Source organism: Ornithodoros turicata, chromosome 8, assembly GCF_037126465.1.
Source record: "Ornithodoros turicata isolate Travis chromosome 8, ASM3712646v1, whole genome shotgun sequence".
Classification (NCBI taxonomy): Eukaryota; Metazoa; Arthropoda; class Arachnida; order Ixodida; family Argasidae; genus Ornithodoros; species Ornithodoros turicata.
In genome coordinates this window covers 34,958,299-34,976,529 of record NC_088208.1, presented here as the reverse complement: position 1 = coordinate 34,976,529, position 18,231 = coordinate 34,958,299, and the positions used below count along the sequence as shown (strand labels likewise).

Here is an 18,231-nt window from a genome sequence, read left to right as displayed (position 1 = left end):
CAAGGGCGTTTGTTCAAATATTTCTTCACGCCTTCATGGTTGCCTTTCTTTCTTTATGTTACGCACGTGGAATGCATTGAGCGACTGCTATTCCACGCTTCTTTCATGCAAGCGTGCCCCTGCCAAGTTGAATAAAAGTAAAATAATAAGACGTGGACGACAGATTACAGGAAAGTTAACAAAACACTAATTTATTTAATGGGTAATTTAACACACAGATTATAACAGAACTGTCGAAACGTCGACCGTTCTGTTATAATCTGTGTGTTAAATTACCCAATAAATAAATTAGTTTTTTGTTAACTTTCCTGTAATCTGTCGTCCACGTCTTATTATTTTACTTTTATTCAACTTCGTAGCCGTCTTATATATTTACCTCTTTGACCTATATATATATATATATATATGCATGTGCGCGCGAATCCCTCTCGTTGCCGATGTTAATGGAGGTTGACGGCGTAGTCAGGAGAGTATTATGCACAGTGCATGCACAGCAAGCACTGCAAGGGTATGCTTCCTGGTAGCTGCTCTATGTTGTTACGTACCAGCCTCCCTGCCTAAGTGGATTTCTGAAACGAAGTAACGCTGCAGACTCGCATATAAATCATGAAACAACTAAAATGTAAAACACTGAAGCTTTCCTTTAATGGTCACACGCTTACATGCAGTGGACTGTATTTCGTGAGGTACAAAACAACAGCGTTGGAGTTACAAATATAAACACACTCGGATGACACGTGGTATTGTTTCCAGCCACGTGGTATTTGTCTTCCCTCTGTTAATTTATATACTTTACTTTCTCCCTTTTCGTATGTTCACGTGTGTCATCCGAGTGCGTATATATTTGTAACTCCAATGCTGTTGTTTTTGTACCTGACGAAATGCAGTCCACTGCATGAAAGCTTGTAACCATTAAATGAAAGCTTCAGTGTTTTATAATTTTGTTGTTACTTCTGCCAAGTGGACCTTGACCCAACCATCTACATTCTTCATAAATCATGAAACTTAAAAAAAAAAAACGTTCAGGAACTACCGGTTCAGTACGTCTATAGAAAATTTCAGGCTGAGTACCGAAGGATATGAGTGATAGTCACATTGCAACGATAATTATTACGACTACTATTGAACCCCGTAGATTGTAGTTCCCGGCGTTTACTGAAAGCCGCAAATTTTTCAAATTTACAAAGACGGTTTTCCGAAATTTAAGAACTGCGATAGCCGAGAACTAAAGGGCCAACATTTGAGAAGCTTTCTGCGGCAAAGACAGGATAGGATATTTATCGCGTAGTTCAAACGCTTTCAAAGAGTCACGTGACATTCAATATATCATATCACCTGAAGGCTCCATTGAAACCAGTCAGTGTTATTACGCGTCACGATCCGAAACTCTAGGCAACCGTCGTTGTCGCCGTGAGGTCTGATTTCAAGAAGACCCCTTCATATATTTCACGCCACCGGAATATTCCTCGTGGCAGGCTCAAGTGACGGATTACGCTGGCAAAGTTCTCGCGTTTAATCCTGACAGTGCAATATTTCAGCTGCGGCCCGGGGAGTCAAAAAGCCCTGCCCTTCTGGCCCGGGAATTATTCCTGCCATGCTTTAGCAAAAATTATAAATGGGTATACCAGACACCGGCGATAATCTTCTATTTGCGATAGTATTTTGTATTCTTTTTTTTTTCTCGAGAATTCTAGGATGAAACGTGACACCGCATGTGCATGTTGGTGCTTTTTATCAATCTTTTCTTTTCTCTTCTTTTTTTTTTCAGCACATACCGTTAGAGAAGGTAATAATAACAGTTAGGACTAAGGATAAGAGTAGAAACAAAAAGTGATCCACGCGCAGTAGTAGTTTTCAAAGTAACAAACTATCTAACAATATTTAACAATTGCGACCAACTATTTGCACCGACAGAGAAAGATCTACCCACAGATATACTGTTGTCGCGCTCAAGCCGTGTCTTTGGAATGAACCTACTTTATGCAGATGCGTCACTTATACGTAGAAAAGGTACAGAAGACGATTAGTTAATTCGCACTGAAATGGATGAAGAAAGGAATTGAATAGTGCTTGCTTAAAAGAATGGCCCTCTAGCGGATGGTTACAATGTCATTCGGCAAGTTATTCCAAAATTCGATGGACTGAGAAAGAATGAGTTACTGAAGTTTGTTGTTGTATACAGGGTGTCCCAGAAAACTTGTCATTGAATTTTAATTTAAAAAAAAACTATGCCACATAGAATTATGCGGTCAGCGGCATTTGTTCTTACTAGGTTTTGCCACCTCCTGATGTGCATGCCATGTAACCTAAGTTTAATTTTGTAAATTTTTGCGAACTGAACTCAGAAATTAGCCAAGTAAAGGTCACTTTTTTACCCCACCAATGTGAAGAGCGTGCCGAATTTACTCAAATTAATTATAATTAACAGGAATGTTGAGGAGGTATAGTATCGGGAAAAAATCGTATCGAATCGAAAATCAATCTCTGCGGTGCTGCTTTAAAACACACGTTTTTGACCTTTGGAATATTAGCTTCTCCGCAACAACGGGGACGTTGCGCGGAAGCATCATCCACAGGAACCGCCATGTTGTGGTTCCAAACACATAACCCATATATTTAAATGGACGTAGTTTAACGAAAATGAAAGCAATATTTAACCGCGGAACTATTCTGGGGGATTTAACTGAAATAGAATAGCGAACTAGAGATGAAAATTTAATATTTTCTTTTGCTTCTAACGACGACGCAACGTTAACTAGTGACATAATATTTCATTCGCTACATACACAAAGCTTGTTAATTAAATTTCCTTTCCCCATGAAGCGAACAATAATATTCTCTTTTTTCACACGTTTTCTCTCTTATTCGCTAATCAGTATTTTTTTTTTTTTTTCGTTTCTTAAGAACTCGGCTCCAGCGAATATATTTTACTGGTCTCTTTCCAGCGCACACGTTATCAGCTTACATTTTAAGGGGTGTCCGAGTACTTCATAGCTCAGTTCTTAACCGTCACTTTTTTTCTCCCTCGGGTGAGATTATTAATGGTTCTCAATTTAGCGGCTTTTAACCCAACTCGATATGGCAGAAGAACCTGTACGTGGGTCAAGCGCACAGGCGCCGCTTTAACAGCGCCTAGGGTCTTAATTAATATTCTACGAGAACACGTACTTTCACTAGCCCTGAGGCGGCGTCCCCTTACATAAGTGGGCAGCCAGTGAAAGACGGCAATGAATTCAACAACATAAATCTTCTTTCGTTGTGGTTAGCCAGACTGTCACAATTTTTTTTTACGATGATGAAATACCCAGAAAATTGGTCAGTAATCAGGGCATTTAAAAGGTATTGGTCTTTTCTCGGTCTACAGGATTAATGGTAAGGTACAACAAAAAATAAATCCTGACTCATGGGGTGATTCACCTGACTCATTTCATGGGGTGATTCACCACTGGAGAGCAGTACGCTACCTCATTATACGCGAAATATTGCGAGTTCTGAGGGAACTGTGAGAAACTCGAGTGGGTTAAATATTTCTTTCATTTGCTTTAAACTATATCCATACTTTGAGCCACATCCATTTAAATATGGGTTATGCGTTTCGAACCACAACTGGTGGTGCGGTTCCTGTGCGTGATGCTTCCGCGCAATGTGTCCGTTGTTGCGGAGAAGCTAACATTCCAGAGGCCAAAAACGTGTGTTCTAAATTTGAGTATCACATGTTAGTTCATTACGAAGTACCTCCTTGGTTGTCCAGCCGAGAAAATGCTATAGCACGTCACTTTTATTGGGGGAAAAATGCCTTTGCTGTTGCTTCTTAACAAGCTCGAACGTATTTTTCTGACGAAAACACAACGATGCTGAGATGTGAGACGTTCGTTCTGTAGAGAACGACTGACAGATATACAAAGACACATAATATACGTACAATAGGATAAACCCAGAACACGCAGAAACGAAAGACAACTAGCGTCGCAGCCATGCATAACCACTCTAACGAGATCTGACACACAATGCATTTGCGGTACATATGGAACTAGAAACTAGCTTAGAAGTATGGCGCTTATGCTAATGGGCTTATATAACTAAATGTCTTCCTTCATCTACTCTAAGGGGGGAAAAAGGAGTAGTTTGGGAAGCGATTACAACAACAACAACAAATGGATGATAATGATGATGTGGAATGTTTCCCTTCGTTGAGTGCAGGACCCTACCCCATTCCAAAAAGGTTCACATGAAAGGGTGACCAGGGAAGGAAATTCCTACAGTTCGCGAAGGAGGCCGGTGGCACTCAGAAAGGAAAGAAAAGCGCCAAGTGCACGGCACTGATGTGCAGGGTTACTCCATGGGCCGAGAGCTTTGCAGATGTTGAATGGCCTCTGATCCAGCATTTAAGTTGACATTTAAAGGCCCGTCGCTCGCATACGTACTGGCTACAGTCTTCTATAATGTGTCGCATTGTTGCCGCGAAACGATTACAGCTTCTTATGTTACTCCCCTCACGATGAAATTTACACAAAGCACAACGGAAATAGTCCCTAAACGTACAGGTCCCAAAACAAAAGCTTACGGTAACACGCGCGCGGTGCATTTTCTCACTCGGTGCGACACCCTACCGGAGAGTGGAAATGGGCTCTCGTTCACTCGTTCAGAGAGGTGAGTGAATGCGTTGATAGCGACACACCGCGGTAGTTTCGGTATGGCTTGAATGCACTCGAAATGTGGTTTGAATAGGTGCCGCAGCCGACGCACTCCTCCGCCCCTCTGAACGAGTGAACAAGCCCGCTTCCGCTTGCCGCTAGGGCGTCGCACCGAGGAGAAAATACACCGCTCGCGTGTTCCGTGAACTTTTGTCGGGACCTGTACAATAAACTTCCCTGCATTTCGTCCCCAAAGTGACTAATGATTGTAGCAACACACTTAGTTCCCAAAAGTACCAAAATTACTGTATTTTTCTCTCTCTCTCTTAGAGTGTTGATGTGTGAGAATTCGAAGAGCCTAATGGTAAATAAAAAAAAGCTGGTTAAACGGTTCGGAGCATCAGCTTTATTAACAACAAACTTTCGTGCATGAGTGTGCACTTGTTCAGGTTACAGAAATGGTTGCCTGGAACGCATATATACTAAGACATTAGGAGAGAACGAATGGAGATGTCATGGTCGCGCTGAGTGAAAGGGAAGTACGCCTTTTTTTGTCCGTTTCGTTTTTGTATATTTCTTTTTCACCTAGCCCAATCATGACAGCTGCATTCCTCCTCTCCTAATGTCTTAGTATGTATATGAGTTCCAGGCAAACATTTCTGTAACGCGAAGAAGTGCACACTGATGCACGAAAGGTTGTTGTTAACAAAGTTGATGCGTCTATCCGTTTACCCAGTTTCTTTTTTTTTATTCACTCATTTTCGGAAAAGTGACATTGATCTACAGTGTTTCTTGTACGTAGCATAACGTTATCTTTGTTCCCCAGATGGTGTTATCTACCTCATGTATTCGAATCTCTACACTCAGACGTCTCTAGGTAGACGCACGGCAGCGACAACCCATTCCTCCGCCAACAGCGACGCCCAATTTAAAGCGTCGCTCAAAACTCGAACCTAAAGGCGTCCATAAAGCCATAACGGCAGTTAACGTTTCCCTGCCGAAGTTACAGGGTCTTCGATCTGACCTGCCCGCTTGCATTGCAAACGGCGGCCGACGACACACATAAAAAGAAACCCGCACATTTCTCGTCCGTTTTACGATCTTCCCATTTGTTCTGCCGTTTGCAAAGCTCATATGCAGCAGAAAGAGAGAGAGAGGTTGACTGCCTCCCCTCTCTGCCCTGTTTCACCGCGATATCAAAGGTCATAAAATTTTTACGATGTCTGCACAAATCAGCCTCGATCAGTTGGAAGGGGAGGCATGAAACTTTGTCTACATGAAAATTTACAGCTACCATCGCATCAGTGGCACTTCGCCGCTCGATTGAGGCTCGCCTTCTTCGACAGAGATTCCCCTGGTCTTAGAGATGACGATAACGGAATCGTTTTATGGAGTTGGGCTGCTGTTCTACGGGAATTCTCAATGCGCTTTCAGAAGGTCGTAGGAGGAGTACTATGTGGGGTGATTTCCGGCTAGAAATTAAGCTATGGGAAGGGACCGAGCTGTAAAAAAGAGGGGGAAAGTGGCGTGGAAGTTGTGGGATTTGAGGTCAGTCACGTGAACGGCAGTAAAGCATCTGTATGGGAGAAGCGGAGACTTCTCGAGCCATACCGCCGTTAGACGGGATTTTGGAAGGCAAGGTACCGCTCCCGAGATACTCTGAGCATTTTTCGGCACACTTCATGTTGTGAAAGTGGTAAGGCACATATTTCTATCGAGGCTCAGTGGAAAACGCGAGAGATAGGTTAGTTACCGAAAGACGGGTCATCTATAGTACCTACTGGGCAAACGGCTGATACGTCTGATACGGCCTTGCTGCAGATCGCAGAATCCGCGGCTCAATCATGCTACCTGACGTCATCCTGACCCTGAACAAGCGCCAGTGTACCGACGCCAAAGAAACGCAGTGAGGCAGAACTTCTTATATCGCTTAATACGCTAAGAGGCAATGGCTGTTCCATTGCCACAACGACAGCAGCTGAAGTTGCGACCAAGTTTTTTCTCTCTACCCAAACAGTACAATGTACTGAAAGTGGGAATGCATGCGTCTTTTTTTTTTTTTTTTTTTCGAGGACAGATCTGCGAGATGAAGCATCACATCTACAAGACACCTGACGCGCTGGAACTTTCAGTGCATTGTGCCGCAATGCCCTCGCATCCAGTTTTTGAGCGAAGTGACCTTTGTTATGTTTCAAAAGCCGCTGCTTCACAGTAGTTGCTAGTGAAGAAAAAAAAAAGAACGACCTTTCAGAAATTCCAACATCGGTATCGCCCCCTTTATGTCATTTTCCTATCGTTTCACTCTTTTTTTTTCTCTCTCTCTCCTGTCACTTTTGTCTTTTCTTTAACAGTAGAGGAGAAGAAGAAATGACTTGTAAAGCAAATGGACGGCCTCTCTCTCCTCCTCTTCCTTCACACACCGGAATTGGATGGCAGTTTTGGGAGTCGCCCCTTTTATCAGGGGCCGATGTACATGATAAAGCAATACCTTCATTTCAGTGCGAGTAATTTACAACCGTCCAGCCGAATTACGGAGCTTTAATCTGTGCCGAAAGCTAAAGCTCGACTCATATCTTTTCGCGACGAATGCTATTAATGGCACGAAAAATCTCCCTTTCTAGATTACCACTGCCATCGTAATTATGGCCCATAAAAAAAGAAAAAAAGAAAACTTCGCGCTGCCGTCATTAGGCAACCCTTCGTATTATGTCTCTGTCCTCGGTGAAATCTAACTTCGTGGAAGCCAATATCGGGACTTGGGGAGAAGCAGTAAAATTGTGTCACGTGTCGTTTTTAAAGTAACATAAAAGCGTCGTGCTGATGGCGCCTTCCATCTCATCGTCATCATTTATTGTTGTTGTTGTTGCTGTTGTTGTTCCTTTTTGCACTGAGACTTCTCCCCTATCGATATGCAACACAGTTTCTCTTGATTTTAGAATGGTCTAGTCGAGCTTATTGTGTTGCATAACATGTTATTTGTCCACTTGCCCACTCTGTTCTGTGCCGTCACTGGTCTACTCTAGTACTAATTAGCCTCTAATTCTATGTTTGCGCAATAGCATGCAGATGTAATGTACTTAATTGTTCATACATCTCTGTTTGCGCAATAGCATACTGATGTAATGTACCTAACTGTTCACACATTCACATCAAATATGTATATGTAGGCTTTGGTCTTCCCTTTCTTTCTTTTTTTCAGGTTTCTGGCTACCTTGTGTTGTGCACTCTGCCTTGCGCTGCTTCTTTCTCAAGAACTCTATAGATTATAAATATAAATAGAATAAACGTCTATTCTAATTCAGTCTTTGAGCTAGAATGCAGGCTTGCACTGTAGCATGGCAAGGCAGCCCGTGAAGCAACGGAGAATGCTGCACAGTGAAATGTCTTCTGTTATCGTATCACATACAGGGCGTTCCACCCTTCGTTTACTTGGAACACAAGCAAAGAACTATGGAAAATAAGCAAATAGCACAAATGACGTTCCGTCTCGGCACATGCCTCGATGTGCATGCCGGCCAGACATGGGCTCTATTGCAGTTTGCGTCCATCAGTTATTTCGCAGACGACACTGACATCCCGCCTTCTGCTTCGGAAGAGTGCTTCCGTCGTCTGCTTCGAATGCTGGTGGGAAGCAGCGAACAGTTGGAGAGAACGCTTACTCTAGTCTAATATCCGATCAACTTCGGATCGTGAAAACCCTTAATAAAACTCTATATCACGCTAGAAATTCCTATAATTTCTCGAGAAATCGCGCGTTCTAGCTACCTATCATGTTTTACACGTCATTTTACAAGATGCGCCATTCACGATATTGTTTCTTCGTGGCACACACGCGCTATGTAGCTGCTTCCTACTACGCTCTTTCACGCACTACAGTCTTAGAAGCGACGCCCAACGAGCACCTAACGACACGTACGATACCCAGCAGCTGGCAATCACTCATCCTGGTATCAAGATCTATATGTCATCACACGTGCCCAGCCCAGATCGCCTTAACACCACTACGCTCACTTGATCCAAATAGCCGAGCGCAGCAGCAACATCACTGCCATATCCTTGATCTCACTCATCCTAAAGACGACGGCGACGGAGGCGCGAAGGATGAACATGGCAATCGCCCTCATCGCTTGCCCAACGCATCGATCGTGTCCCCATCTCTGTGTACCACTCGCAGAAAGGGCTTGCTTACTTCATCCACGAATGTATACGTACAGGGGAGATACACAGAGCCGTTTGAGCGGGCGCCCGGTGCCAACGATCAATATGTGTTGTGGCACAGCTGACGGATAGGTCCGAATATACGGGACGACGTTGTTTTCAGGAGCTACCACTGCGTTCGTTGAGAAGGAATATTTTATCTGGGGTAACGTCGAACATTTGCGCAAGCATTCGGAAATGGATGAGAAGTTACACAGTCCTCTCGGATGAAAGAGGAGTTGCACAGTCACCGTACATATTTCAGATGCGACACTCCACTGCTGAGAAAGTAACCTAGAAGGGATTACAAACAGATGCCGGATGTTGCTTAATTTCAATGTGCAGGGTGTGTGCAGAACAACGTAACCCGCATTTAGGCACTTAGCTTGTTGTCTACCTAACTAATGAACTTCTGTTAGCGCACGATGGCGCATTTATGCGTGCGAAACCTGCAGAAAAATCGTGGAAGCCATACTCAGCATAAAAAATAAACGGAGCAACAAAAACGTCGGCCTCCGTGCATCAGAATAGGGCAACATCGCAGACGCAGGAGAGTTGTGTTCAGGTACCGCTAGGGGAGCTATCGGTGCAGAAATCGAAACGATGTCCCACATGGATGCTCATCGGTAGTGCCTGAAGCGGTCCCTGCACATAACTCTCCTGAGACCGCCATGCACTGTCATGGCCGTATTATTGTAATGCATGGAAGCCGATGTTTTCGCGCTCTGCTTACTTTTTTACGCCGAGTATGGCTTCCAGGCTCTTTTTTTTTTTTTTTTTTTTTGCTTTCGCACGCATAAATACGCCATCGTACGCCACCGCGGAAGCTCGTCGGGTAAGTAGACAACGAGTTACATGTAAAAATGTGGGTTACGTTTTTCTGCACACACACACTGTATACTGAATTGAACTGGATTTGAGTAAATATATAATGATTGTGGCCCCACAAGTGTGATACCGGCTACTCCAGCTAAAGCTAAGCTGTGTTTGAGACATCGTGTTGTGTCTGTCCCTTCGTGTTCCCCAGTCTCGGGGTTTTACATTATGCATCCAGCTAAAGGGTGTTTACCAGACCACCAGGAATTGATGGGGTACACCGTCACAACGGAAGTGACGCAATAGCAGTTTGTGACGTCGCGCCGTGTTCCTAATAATCAACCGACCAACCGGTATTGGCGGCCGCCATTTCTAACGGGCAGGTCTATGTGTGAACAGCACATCAAAATATTGCCACTTTCTGGAAGGGTATTCACGGCCACTTACCCGAACGTTTCCCAGGTTCGCGATCGAGAACTTACTCATTTTAAGTACACTTTGTTCAGCGAGAAATGCATACCGCGTGTGCAGTTTAGGCTTCTTGTGGTTTCGTGGATTTCGGCGGTGCCAAAAGAGCTACTGGCTGTGTCTCGTTTTCCTGACACTAGGGCCGTGACCGTGTTACCATACTTCACCCTTTCCCTTTTGCCAACGTGGAACGTGTTCTTGCGGGGAGTCATATCTTGCGAAAAGTGGGAAAGCGTTATCGTAAGTCCCTCTTATCTCGAGCGCCCGTGCCGCGCAGTTGGGCTTATCGCGAGCGAACCAGAAAAGTTCTCGCCACGATAAACTGCCTTATCTGGTGCGCTGCTTCATCTAGCCCCACGGAACTTTGTGTACATGGCATGGAAATCGTCCCGCCTTCTACATTATTTCATTGTCAATGATATTTTTCGCTTATCTCGTGGACGCCACGCTGCGGTATGCAACATCAACAGAATATTTAGCGTCCTGAAGGTAGCGATCGCGGGGATAATTGCAACAACGTATAATTTGTTCCTGGATTAACCAAGAAAATTTCACACATTTAGATGCCGCTACACAGGAACTATAATTTAGAAAAAATTATCGACGCAGGTTCTTCGGCTAAGCGGAATGCTGTACACGGCGCTACCGAACGATTTAATTCGATACAATAGCATTGTCGTATACCCGCACCAAAACGTTTAGTACGCACGGTGATCTTCTCAGGCATGTTATTCACCCACCACCTCATGGTGACCATGGAGTGCCGCGGGGTAATGAGCCACAAATTAACGGACAAATTTACTCAGCTATCGCCACTGATGTATTTGAATTGATGTCGTTCATGATCATATAATACGCCTTTTTGTTTATTATTTTTAGACATCATTTGCGTATCGTGCAGAGGATTAAACGATTATTTTCGTCTCATTATTTCAATGACAAAGTGCACGTGAACACCAAGCTATCTTTCTGTTCCCGTAAAGGAACAAGGTCCCATTCTGGTAACTTGCTAACGACACAAATATATCAAACCCTGCAGTACTTTTAACGCACTTTCGCGGCGGAAAAGATTGGGTCCACTTCATCCGGAAGTACCTTGAACTTCCGAGAAATTCGCTTCCCCGAGCATCTCTGATTAGGCCCTCTTGGGATCTTTCTTGGACAGCTCTGTTCTGCTGGTGCGCCCTACACACAAATGGGGGAAGATGACGTTAACCGTATGTGCTCTGGTACTAGAACATCTCTTCGATGTAGGTTATGTTGAGCGTATTTCCGGTCGATGAGAGCTGTCCCGGTAGCTGTCTTTGACGTGAGCTGTCTTCTCTTCCTTTTAGGACTCCGCCCACGTAACAGCGGATGCGCCCATTACATAAGGCCCATATTACTCGCGCTCGCCCTGGCAGCAGCGTCGAAACATTTCAAGCGTGTGTAGGCTCTAACGTGTCTTCATTTTTCTTTTCTTTTTTTTTTTTTCTGTAGTTCATCTGCATCAAGTCACATTCTTCTTCTACTTTTGTTTATGCGTATGCGTGTATCGATAAATTTAATGATATGGTTAGTATGCACGTGTGAATGCATGTGTAGCATATCAAAAGGGAATGTCCTGGAAATGCCCCTGGTGGGACATTTCGCTTGTTTCTCTGAAAATCGGTTTTTCCTGGGTCAAATTGTAACGTTCTGTAACCAGAATACCGCGTATTGAACAGATGTACTCTGCAGTCAATAACACTTTATTCTAGCACAGCTGATAGCCTGTGCACGCGTGAATACAATCTGTTTATTCGGTAGGTGGCTTTGCTTCTTTCTGCCTCGCTTTGTCATCGCTAGCCAATGTTGGGTCTAGTTATTCGGTCGAGTGCCGGTGACAGCTTCGGCTAACAAGGCACCTTCCACGCGGTTATGTAAAGGAACGAAGCGAGGAGGACAAGGAAAGGGGCAAATGCTTGCGAGCGGCAACGCATCTAGCCCCCCCAAAAGATGACAATTTCTCTCTCTCTCTCTCTCTCTTCTTTTTTCTCCTTCTTTTTTCTTTTTTACAGTCTCGGCGTTTTTGTTTACCTATTTACCCTATTACTCATTCGCAACAGCACGCGACGGATCTACGAAAACTTTGTTTCACTTTAAGCGATAGCAATCCGCGCTTACACACCTCTCCTATTTCCAAGTCGATCGTTGAAACACTGGAAACGTTGAAGAAGGTCGCCAATCGTAAATCATCGTAAATCTTATTCCAGTGTGATATACATGTGTTTCCTCGATAACGACACCACCTTAACCTTAAGGGTCTTATCTTTACCGAACACGCGCGTCATTTTCCAAAAAAGTACGTTCTCATATTATACAGCCGAAAGTCATTCAAACTCCCCAGCATCACTGGCCATCTGCCATATGCCGTCTGCTTCAAGCACGCTCATATTCCAAAAGTCTGGAGATTAACATATAATTACGAATCCCCCTAAGCACTGGCCCTCGAACGCATGCAATCCCTATGTGACCGGTTCGCCAGTTTCCTGAAAGTTAAGCTCGCCTTGCATTACACAGGACACAACTGCTCCGTGCAATATCTTCCGAGCACAAAGCAGTATAGAATGCACAACGTGTGCGCTGCATTAGCAGCTTATTAGCGACAGCCGCTTGGTTCCTGCTGCCGTCCGCGCGTTCAGACGTCTGCGTGGCTTAAAGTCGTCTCACTTGTGTCGAAGCGCCATAAATATTTTTCCCAAAGTACGAGTTTCTTTTTTACTTTTGGTAATTTCCAGATTTCATAATCGCGTATAACCATATAAAACTTTTAAAGAGTGGCGAAAAGTGGAAGGTCATCATCGATCCAGTGAAGGTAGATTGAAGGAGCCTCGGGGGTCGGTATAGCCGCCGATATTTCGAGCGGGGACAGTTCTTCTATGGATAGTAACCGTGTATTTTACACACGAGTGACACGGAAGATTCTAGATTCTAGTGGAAGATCCTAGTGGAAGAAAAAGCGAAAACACTGCTCAATGAGCGGAAGTTCTGTCCCGTGTTATGATGATCATTCGCGCAATATCGGAAGTGGCGTACTCACGACCTACTAGATTATAACGACCACGTCATAGGCACCCCTCCCAAGCGCCGCATTTGGAAGCTAGCGGTGGCGCTACAGAAAGGGCTGATTATTGCTTCCTCAATTTCTGCAATGCTTTGTACTTCAGCTTAGCTTAGTATTTTTGTACAAACGGTGCAAGTCTCACGGGAGATGCTTCTTTCAAAAGTTGATTATCATCATCATTCTACGCGTTTTCATAGGGGATGTTGCTGTCGTCTGCTACGGTAGTCGTACGACCGCTTCTGCGCGTTCAAATTTCACATTTCAATTGTCCAATCATGATGTAGACCTCGCAGGCCGATGAGTAGCGCCCCTAGCGGATCGTGCGGAGGAGCTCTTCATAGGGGTTGCCGATCATGACATGGTCGTTATAATCTAGTAGGTCGTGGACGTACTGCACACTTAGCAGATGACACTTAGCAGACGACACCGCCAGAGTCTTTTCGTGTCGTCTGCTACTGAATATCTTGTGGCGGTGTCGCATAGGATATTTCCCACGGTTAGCAGTGTGCGTGAATATACGATGTTGAGCGCTCGCGCTCACGTGACAGCAGAAAGCTGTGACGCTTTTAGCACCCTGCGCTGTAATATTCTGGGAAATGTCGCTCGTGTGACTACACGGTAAAACAGTCTGTGTGGCGTTTGCTTCAAGTTTAAAGGTAGTGTAGCTGCAATCTCAGAAAATGCATCTATTCGATATCCTGAGCTTTCGTGCTCTTAAAAGTGCTCTTACTCTTACACTTCGTCCTAATTGCGCTGTTTTTAGAAAATTTTAAAATTGGAAATTACGGGCAACACTGTGTCGAAGTCGCCACCAACTGCGCATTGCTCGTCAAGTACGGCTGCAAAACTGCATTGCCTGTCCATAACACTGGGTCTAAAGCAAAAGAAGTCGGCTACATGCCGGCTGCATAGCCATGATTATTTCCCACCAGATGTCGCCCCTAGCCGTTTTGCGCCATTTTTCTTGCAAATGAAAAATATTTAGCGTCGCCAACATAACCTGTCTGTCTTCTGGCGCTCGGCGCTCGGGCTCTTTATTCGGCGACGGTAGAGCTTGTTGTTCATTGGAAATTATCCCTGACAGTCCAATCTACAGATACTTCGGAACATATTAGCACTGTACCCGTGTTACACCTACGAATGACACGATACATAAGATATAGTCCGCCAACGCGAATGGGATTATTATTGCAGAGGTATGGCAGCCAATAGGAACGAGAGTAGGGCGGGACTTGACCGTGCCGTGCTTAGGTTGGACACGACTATAGGAACACTTTGAGTGTGCCTTTCTTAGTTTCTAAAACCACGAAGTCGGCCCAGGGTGTAATATCTCATACAGAAGCACGCCGCCCTTTGGTAAGCTATTTGTCTGGAAAACACGTATACACATTCTAAGGAAAAGAGGAGCAATGTTATCCCTTTCGAGAACTAAATGCATCGTCCCAAGGTAAAGGCGTGAAAGGCATAGTTTAGGAAGTCTTTGCTGTTCTGAGGAGTAAATTTCGGGGGGGGGGGTATATAAGTTTATTCTTTTAAAAAATAGGAGGGAAGATAACGGAGGGTAATTTTCGGGGTAGGGAACTAAAATTGGAAGTATGCCCAACTTAGGGGAGTAAAAGCAGTAATTACTCCCCGATTTATAATTTGTTTTTCTTAGTGTCTCGAGAAAGGGACCTTTTGTACGTTCTAGCTTTGACGGTATGCATTGTGAAGAACTTTACGGCGGTGCAGGCTACTTAGTTGAGCGGGCGTTAGAGCATATTTTTCCCATCCTATGGGATGAAATTCGTTCAATCGATTTTTAATACGAGACACTCAACTTTTCCATCTCTAAACAACAACAACATCCAATAGATCTCTCCTAAGCTAAATCCTTCGCAGATTTTTTGAACCGTCATCGCAATTTCTTTCTCTCTTTGTTCGCAGATCGGCCTTCGAAAAGAACAGCCCACAATGCCAGGAGCGCGGAGGCCCTAATCCTCCGACGCAGGAACACCATTGGGCTCACGAAGTGAAGAAATGTAGAGGCACGCAGTACATCATCGGCGAACACGCCGAAAGAGCCGTGTTCGCTTCTTCCACTTGTACAAGAAAAGTGCTTCCTCCTCCAATACTGGGAAGATCTTCGCTTTGGATGGCTTCGTTGCTTATCCCGGCAAAGCTGGAGAGCAACAGAGAATTTACAGGAGGCATTACGAGGACTTGAGAAGACGTCTTCGGAAAAGGGGGAAGAATGATTAAAGGAGGTCTAGATTACGCTCTTCTCGCTCTCGCTGGCCGTCAAGAACAAAAGGCTTCGGCGCGTTCTCGATATGTTCTTTTTTTTTTTTTTTTCTTGCCAGTACTTGCGTGTATTGACCCTGTGGACGGGAATGAAACAATATTTACATTCTGATATCGCGTATACTCTATGAGTTATCCATAGTGGATAGACACGGTGGGAAGGGGGGAACGAATAAGCAGTTCGTTGCTCTCTTCGGAGTCGATGGGAGGTTTCGTCTGGAAGCAGAAAGAAATAAGCGTAATTTCGGCTCTTGTTCCTGAACGAACAGAGTGCAATAATGCTTGCAGCATCGTTTCGACCCAGATTTTACTTTCTTAAAAGCACTTACATATTTTCGATCGAATATTCCGCACGAGGTCGTTGTTGCCCATTGTCTTTCGAACACGTATCTGAATCCCCTGAGTTTTTGACATAAGTAAGTGCACAGAAGCTGGAGGCCTTAAAAGAATGGGGTACAACAAAATGCATCTCTACACATGGACGGCGTAAATATACCTAGCCTATATAGGCCACGAGTCTTTCGAACCTTAACGGCTTTGCAACCCTATCATGCACAAAAAAGAAACGCACAGTGAGAAGCTGAGCTGCTCCAGACTCGTTATGTTTTAGAGGCTGTTACTTTAAGTAGCACTCGTTATAAGCGCTTATAAAGGGGTTATTGCTTTCTTTTCGTTTTGCTATTTTACGAAGAGGTGTGGTGGAGGCGTACGAAGTCATATTCTTTCTCCTTTCCTGCTTTTCTTCCTCTCTCTCTCTACCTCCCTCCCTCTCTCCCTCTCTCTCTCTCTCTCTCTCTGTACCTACCTACCTATCTACCTACAACTGAAAGTTCTAGGACCTGGAGTAAGCACTGGTTAATCCCACCCATTCAGCCTTGTAGGTCTGCAGTAGCATAGCTGCGATTAGTCCGGGAACGCAGGTACAATCAAGCAGGGTAGCCCTCTGGGCCTTGGAGCCTGTAAGCTGGTGTGTGAAGATCCGGTCGTTTGCACTGTAACCCTTTCGTTACTTAAATAATCTATCGGATTCGGTCGCTAATTTTAAAACCACAATTTTGTGCCCTGCTGTGTATTTACATTGGTAAATTTCCTATTGGAATCCTTCATCCACGATGAGCGCCATTTTCACCCCTTCGCTGTTTACAAACAGAAGACACAACCGGAAGTTGTCTAGGGTTCCTAGCGTCAGCGGCCGCATGTGGCGCCACTCCGTGTCACTCATTTAAGTTAAACCTTTTCACTATTTATACAGAGTGAAAGGGTTTAACTGAAATGAGTGACACGGAGTGGCGCCACATGTATATCCGCTGACGCTGGGAACCCTAGACAACTTCCGGTTGTGTCTTTGTTTGTAAACAGCGAAGGGGTGAAAATGGCGCTCATCGTGGACGAAGGATTCCAATAGGAAATTTACGAATACGTGAATAAGAACGCTGCACCCACAAAGACCTCCAGCGCCTCTCGCTATCCGTAACTACACAATTAGTCATATAGGCAGCTATAACAAGCTCCATGAAGCTTCTCTCTAAACCCTCTGTTGCAGCTTATCATCAAACTTTCAAAATTGATCGCACATAAAATCTCTCTGTCAGACAGCACATTTTAGGTCTAGCGACATATCATGCAACACTCAACTAAGCCTAATCCGTAAATCCTTCAAAGGAACCGACGAAGGCAAACAACACCGCCATACCTTTTCGTGAACAACTAGCCGACCAGTCTCCATTAATCGGGGGCTTCGTTGGAGTGAGACCTCGGAAGCTTGACAAATGTGCTCCGGAACAACTGGAGGTGTGCCTGTGCATCACGCGCGCCTTGGACATGCGGTGCTGTTTCACTAATCGAACAGGATTATCCTCCCGTCCCCGTCTCGTGCTCTTCATTTCGATAATAAATAGTTCTGCGGGCGGTATGTTCATCGCTCACACGCTTGACGTCTCCGGTGTTCGTACAAGGCACTTCGGTGCGTCGTCTGCATCTAGGCTTAGTCTGGACTAGAAGAGGAAGTTTCAAGCATCTTGCTCGTTTCTTCATCGCACCAGCATTGTACAGAGATGCACTTGTTTTGCTAGCTGCGAATGCAGCGTCAACGAGTGATAGAAAAGTGATGGAAGTTGGGCATGCAGACTGGCCCAAACAGCACCATGGGCCTGTTGTACTAAAGTTTCGCCCGGCGACCGCAACGCCAACTCCTTCCTCGTTTGCAGAGCGGTCTTACTTGACGGTCGTGTCCGGCGTGTTCCCTGCGTTACCGCCGCACCGGGAACGTCATCTCCTTCGTGGAAATCATTGCGCCACGATTTTTCGCAGCCGCAGTGTAGGCGATACATGCCTGTATACGGACAAACCTCCGGCTACACAACCACAATAGATCATTTTAGAAAAGCAAGGGCCACCTGTGTGCCGCAAGGCCTGTGTGCAAGGGCTCACGGGAACGACCAGAGGCGGAGGTAGAAGACGGGCGAACGTGAAAGCACTGGCAGGCACCCTCCAATTTTCATGACTGCAACTTCTATGACCTCTCAGACAAAACAGACCAATTTCTTAACATTTTTACCGTAAGGTGCCGCAATATAATCATCTCAAATTCCGCACACTGGCTATTTCAGCACACTGGCCATGTCTCTCAAGTTGTTGGAAGATCTATATGTGCGTGCTTCCATTCCGGGATGTTATTCGACTTCTCTCCCTCTTATTCCCTCCCGCAGTAAAGCTCTTCTCATCTATCCGTAGCAGTACATTGCTTGT

At 44.9% G+C, this 18,231-nt stretch overlaps 1 protein-coding gene across 5 annotated transcripts in view; it reads right to left on the bottom strand.

Annotated features, from left to right (window-relative positions):
• LOC135367121 (neprilysin-1-like) overlaps positions 1-10,240 on the bottom strand; it is a 288,929-nt gene extending 278,689 nt beyond the window's left edge. For all 5 annotated transcript variants that reach the window (XR_010414366.1, XR_010414367.1, XR_010414364.1 and 2 more), the window contains exon 1: positions 10,095-10,240. The gene's annotated coding sequence lies outside the window, so the exon portion shown is untranslated. The remainder of the gene's footprint in view (positions 1-10,094) is intronic.
• Positions 10,241-18,231: the final 7,991 nt, after the last annotated feature.